Source organism: Dermacentor variabilis, chromosome 6 (assembly GCF_050947875.1).
Source record: "Dermacentor variabilis isolate Ectoservices chromosome 6, ASM5094787v1, whole genome shotgun sequence".
Classification (NCBI taxonomy): Eukaryota; Metazoa; Arthropoda; class Arachnida; order Ixodida; family Ixodidae; genus Dermacentor; species Dermacentor variabilis.
This window is the reverse complement of record NC_134573.1, coordinates 63,462,154-63,468,153: the sequence shown is the minus strand read 5'-3', so window position 1 is coordinate 63,468,153 and position 6,000 is coordinate 63,462,154.

The window sequence follows — 6,000 nt, the reverse complement described above, 5'->3', positions numbered from 1 at the left end:
TCAAATAGCAAGGCACTGCCCTTTATGCTATTGTGCAAATTTTCCCTCTCAATTTCTTTTTTCCCGTATTTGTAAAGCGCCATCGTGTTTTCTTCTTTTCATCATTTGCATCCAAATTACTGTCCATTTCACTTTCTTTTTTAAAGATCCCAGGTTGTCTAATTCTTCCGATTACCCTGTACTTGGTTACCAAATTTCTTGACCTGTTCCTCCATTCCGTGTCCACAATTATGAGGTGCAGATATTCATGCACTTTAGCCACCCACTTCATTTTACTCCTGTTCCGCAGTCTTTCTTCAGAAACTAATTTTGCTCTGTGCTTCGCTGACCTCATAAGAGGCTGAATCTATGTCACCCTTGTTGTGCTTGGCTGAGCATCGGAGACGCCAACTTGCAGAGAATTTTGTGCAATGCTTCATTATGCACTTCTCCTGAGGCGAGTCAAGAGCAGCTGCAAAGGAGCACGAAATCTGGTGCATTCTTTGCAAGTATTTACAGCGGCTACGCTCTGTGACCTCGCAGCGCATCTGATGCTCGTTGGTTACATACGTTTCAGCAGCTGCCCGAGTGCTGGTAAGCGGATGCCACGAGGTGAGTATGTCACCATCACTTTGGCCACCACCTCAGCCCATGGCAACATCACACTCTCCGACTCCAAGCATGCCATCTCCAATTTAGCCTAAGGTCTTGTCTCGCCTACCCACCCCACGGCTTCTTTGCCCGCTCCTACTGCAAGACAAACCACGTCACATCAAACTTATCTGTGTCCCCAGCCACTCAGGTCACCCCGGCAACGAGTCGGCTCACCAATACACTCGAGGATTTGTCAACCAAGCAGTGGGCCCCTCCGTGTGGGAGCCCCCGGTCACTTACCACGACATTACCCAGCACTACTGCCTCGAATGGTACACCTACCCACCCACTCATGGGAGCCCTCCCAAGTGGTCCGAGACCGCCTGGCATTGCCTCCAGACTCCTTTCCATGTACCCTCACATATTTGCACATCCACCGAGGTGTCATCGATACATGATGCTGCCTATGTGGCGACATTGCCTCGCAGAACTACATCCTCTGGAGTTGCCCGGAGGATCCCCCGCCTGCCGACATCGTCTCGCCAACCCCCACCGAGGAACAACGGGAGGCCCTTCTCTCCAGCACCATCCGAGACATCCAGACATAGGTCCTGGCATGAGATGAAGACGTCATAGAGGAGCACAGTCTAGCAGCCTATGTAGCTTAGCCTCCCTTACCCGTCACTCCTTCGATTAATAAAGTTGTCACTCACTCACTCACCACACCACCAGCCGCGCTGTGGCAATGTATTCATCAGTGCCCTAACAATACCCTCCATTGCCTCATTTGTGGCTTTACCATGGGCCTCCAATGTCAATCGGCCTACTGACCTTTGATTAAATTTCAACTTCCAACCCCAACAAGATCTCAAATGAGATTCGCAATGTTACAGAATGACATTTGCAGATGTTAGTACATGCACCCTTACTCCTTTCTGCATTTTTTACACCGCCTTATATTTATTGCAGTGCCCCCAAAGCCCTATACGTTTCATTACTGCTGCATTCCACTTCCCCTTCATCCTCAGTTACCTTGGTTTCTGTATGCTCCTAGGTAGTTAAGCGTACGAGTTGCTGCTTAACAGGACTTGACACATCATTATTCGTCTCCTAAAGAAAAAAATACCGGACTTATCCGAACTAAAATTAAAGCCTAGATGCTTAATTGTCACACATATTTGCAAGTCTAAACCCGTTGCATTGTGCACTAGTAGCATTTTGTATTTCGCACACATCAGCCCAGGTGGCACACCGATGTTGCCAGTGAGCTGTGCCACTGCTTCCCTCTAATTTTGTGAGTGAAGTATAAAGTTAAGAGTGAGCGATTTCAAATCACTAAAGACACTGCTTTTTAGGTTGGCACTCGAACTCGTCGGCTCCACTATGCCCAACAATTGTGAATGCCACCAACATCGGCTCAACCTTCATGTGGGTGGCTAGGTAGGGTTGAAGTTTGTGCACTTTAACTTTGAAAGCATCTTACAAGCATGATCATGAGCATGATCATGCTCATCAATGATCATGCTTGAGCATGATCATCATCAAAATCATGAGCATGATCAAACATATATACAAGCAAAGACGATGCGGCTATCGCGTCGTCAGTTCACTCAGCAGCGAATGGGGAGCGGTTGAATTACAGTAGGCAGATTTTAAAATTGCCAAACTATTTTAATTAATCTTTTAAGAGAATGGCTTTCTCTATTCCTATATCATGCTATGAAGCCCCTACTTGCAACTGGCAATGCGCGTCCGGCACCACCAAGGTTTGTGGGACTAGAGTATATTGACACGCGTACTTGTTTGTCTTTATCGGGCGACATGTTTCACCGCCTAACAAATGTTATCGTACAGTGCAGGACGCACCTGCATGTATCGGAAGTTTCTGGAATGTTATCGATGCTTCCATCCCCTGTCTGTGACTGAACCTTGTGTAATCTGATCACGTGTGCGCGACGCGAATAATGTAGAACTTTGTAGAAGGCACGCGGAGGTCCTAGCGATTACTCTGGAACATTCGACGACTTATGTATAAATGCCGACGCGCTTGACCCGCTCATCAGATTTTCGACGATCGCCGAGTGTGTTCGCCGCTATCGTTGTTCTTTGAGTATAGCCTGCTTTTGAGGGCACAAGTTTGCCCAATAAAACGCCAGTTTCTATAATCACAGTTTGGCTTCCTTCTTCACCGTCACTACCACGTGACATCTGGTGGAGGTGCTTTACGTTCATGTACCGAACGCCCCCGACAAGCAGCCCGGACCGCAAAGACAACACCAACGTCATCCTGGAACATAGAGCAAGCCGCCGGCTACAGCAGCTTCCCCCAGAACACGGAATTCTACCAGAGATGACCAAGAAGATTGTCCGAGAAGGTCGTCCAGAGACGGGCAAGACAGGCCCAATGGCAGCCTCAGCAGCCCCAATAGTTCTGCAACAGCCCAGGGAGCCACCGACGTTCCGCGGTTCCACATTTGAGGGCCCGGAAAGCTGGCTGGAGACGTATGAGAGGGTCGCTACGTTTAACAATTGGGACAGCGACGACAAGCTGTGACGTGTCTATTTTGCATTGGAAGATGCCGCCAGGACCTGGTTCGAGAATCGAGAAGCCACCTTAGCGACGTGGGACCTGTTCAGATGCGGCTTCTTGCAAACGTTTACAAGCGTCGTGCGAAAAGAGCGAGCCCAAGCTCTACTAGAAACCAGAGCGCAGCTGCCAAATGAGACAATCGCGATCTTCACGGAGGAGATGGCCGTCTTTTCCGGCACGCCGACCCGGAAATGTCGGAGGAGAAAAAAGTCCGCTTCCTGATGCGGGGCGTCAAGCAAGAACTTTTCGCCGGACTTATTCGTAACCCACTGAAGACTGTTGCTGAGTTTTCTGCAGAGGCATCGACGATCGAAAAAACTCTGGAGATGCGCACCCGGCAATATAACCGCCAGGGGCTCAAGCCGCAGTACGCCATCCAAGGACTGGGTTCCGAAGGCCATCAAGAGACCATCAGGGCCATTGTGCACAAAGAACTGCACAAGGTCCTGCCTTCGTCGCAGCCTCAAGTGGCCTCGATTACCGCAACCGCAGCCAGAAGCGATGACCTACGCCGCGGTCACGGCCCCCCTCCGCATTACAGGGCCCTAGCGCGGCCGCGGCCCCCCTCCGCAACCGCGCTAGGGCCCTGTAATGCTGCAATTCCGTCGTCCGCCGCCAGCAAGCCCACCTGTTGCCCCGTCGCCCAGCGCACCTACGTGAGGAAGACGGACATTTGGCGAGCCCCCGACCACTGCCTGCTCTGCTATCACTGCAGAGAAGCCGGCCATGTGTACCGCCGATGCCCATACCGCGACTTGTGACTGAGAGGGTTCTCCGTCAATGCGCCGCGTCCACAGCTTGAGGAGCGCCTACGTGACATCGCCGATTACCTAGCCGCCACTCAGTGGAACTCTCGATGACCGTTCCGTTCGCCGTCACCAGGCCGCTACCTGTCGCCGCAGTGCCATCCGTACACTGGCCTAGCCCGGGGCCTTGCGACAGTACTAGAGGCCATCAAACCATCAGGGCTCACTCTGAAGCCAGAAAAGTGCCGCTTCACTTACGATGAGCTTCTGTTCCTAGGCCACGTCATCAGCAAATCTGGAGTACGCCTCGACCTGCAGAAAACAGCTGCCATCGCAAAGCTCCCGCAGCCCATCGACAAGAAGGCAGTGCGTAGATTCCTTGGCATGTGTGCCTACTACAAGCGCTTTGTCAAGGACTTTTCACGCATCGCTAAGCCGCTAACGCATCTAACCAAATCGGATGTCCAGTTCAAGTGGCAAACGCCGCAGGCCGATGCATTTCAAGAACTAAAATGATGCATGCAGTTGCCGCCGGTACTTGCACATTTCAACGAAGACGCCGATACCGAAATCCACACTGACGCCAGTAGCCTAGGCCTCGGTGCCGACCTAGTCCAGAAGAAAGACGGACATGAACGGGTGATATCTTATGCTAGCCGGTCGCTGTCAAAAGCGGAAAGCAATTATTCTACGACTGAAAAGGAATGCCTCGTCATCATTTGGGCTACAGCGAAATTCCGCCCTTACCTATATGGGAGGCCATTCAAAGTCTTCAGCGACCATCATGCGTTGTGTTGGCTAGCTAAGTTACAGGACCCTTCAGGACGGCTGGCAAGATGGAGCCTCAGACTGCAAGAATATGACGTCACGGTAATCTACAAGTCCAGACGGAAATACTCCGACACCGACTGCCTATCACGCGCCCCCATCGATCCCCCGCCAGAAGACGACGAGGATGACGATGCCTTCCTCGGAATAATAAGCGCAGAAGACTTCACTAAACAGCAACGAGCAGACCCGGAGCTAAAAGGCCTCGTCGAGTATTTGGAAGGGAACACTGACGTTTTCCCTAGGGCATTTAGGCGCGGGTTGTCTTCGTTCACGCTACAAAACAACCTGCTCGTGAAGAACTTCTCACCAGTCCGCGCCAGCTACCTTCTTGTTGTACGGTCAGCGCTGCGTTCAGAAATACCCTACTGCACGCCCTACACGACGATCCAACCGCTGGGCACCTCGGATTCACCAGGACGCTGTCAAGGCTACAGGAAAGGTATTGCTGGCCGCGTATGACCGCCAACGTCGGCCGTTACGTCAAGACATACCGAGACTGTCAGCGACGCAAGACACCGCCGACAAGTCCAGCAGGACTACTGCAGCCTATCGAACCTCCTCACCGACCATTCCAGCAGATTGGAATGGATTTGTTGGGGCCGTTTCCGATGTCAACATCTGAGCATAAGTGGATTGTCGTGGCAACTGAATATCTCACCCGCTTCGCTGAAACTAAAGCTCTACCAAAAAGCAGCACAGCCGAAGTGTCGAAATTTTTCGTCGAGAACATTCTTCTGCGACATGGTGCCACAGAAGTCCTCATCACCTACAGAGGAACAGCGTTTACAGCAGAGCTCACCCAAGTCATTCTGCAGTACAGCCATACAAGCCACAGGAGGACAACTGCCTACCACCTGCAGACGAATGGTCTCACGGAGCGCCTGAGCAAGACCCTCGCCGATGTGCTAGCACTGTACGTCGACGTCGAGCACAAGACGTGGAACATGGTCCTGCTGTACGTAACCTTTCCTTACAAAACGGCGGTGCAAGAAACAACACAGATCACGCCGTTTAAGCTGGTTTACGGCAGGAACCTGACGATGACGCTCGATGCTATGCTGCCGCACGTCACCGACGAAGAGAATCTTGACGTCGCGACCTATCTCCAGCGCGCCGAAGAAGGCCGACAGCTCGCCCACCTACGGATCAAGAACCAGCAACGTACCGAAAGCCAACACTACAACCTGCGACCACGCTTCGTCGAGTACCAGCCCGGTGACTGTGTTTGGGTTTGGACCCCTATACGCCGACGAGGGCTGA